The following is a 743-nucleotide window of genomic DNA, read 5'->3' on the forward strand; positions in this document are numbered from 1 at the left end:
TTATCCTGAAATGATAACCCATTGGCTCTCTAGTATGTCCACCATATCCATGTTCTCCGTTGCAATGAAATATTCCAGCTGTACCACTTGGCTTGAAGGCTTCTCCTAGTTGCATATGAACAACCTCTACAGCATGTCTCTCTCCAGTTTCGTTGGCAAGCGCCTTTCTCCCTGCAGCGTTTTCTTTGATTTGTCATGTCTTACTGCATGCTTGTTTCCAAAATTTACTCTAACCTTTTGGATGATCTGGAACATTTACAGCCTTCATACCTAGATGATTCGACCCACACTAGGTGTTCCCTAGTTCCTGTCAACTTTCCTCTGGAATCAGTTTGGATTGCATTTCCTACAAAATTGACAATTTTATCCATTTCAAATTATTTACAAGACTTTCACTTTGGTTAAGAAATAGAAATTCAGGGTTAGTCACATTCCTGTGAAATTAATGCCAGAACTGTCTTTATATTAGAAGACAAGGTTTGTGCCTATGGGGAGTGAGTTATATGCTAAGGAAGTTGGGATTTCTAAACCCTATTGAAGCTAATAAAACTTAGTGAAAAAGTGGCACTAAAATCAATGATACAAGTTACTCATGACTAGTGGAATAATGGATGCACAAACTATGATGAGGATTCATTGTGTCTTTTCAAATGTAGCTGCATTTTTGTGATGTGTTTTTTACAATGCATAGTAAATGGTGGAAACAAACACAGGACCTCTAAGACATGCTCAGAGGATTACAC

The sequence above is a fragment of the Tiliqua scincoides genome, chromosome 3 (genome assembly GCF_035046505.1).
Source record: "Tiliqua scincoides isolate rTilSci1 chromosome 3, rTilSci1.hap2, whole genome shotgun sequence".
NCBI lineage: Eukaryota > Metazoa > Chordata > Lepidosauria > Squamata > Scincidae > Tiliqua > Tiliqua scincoides.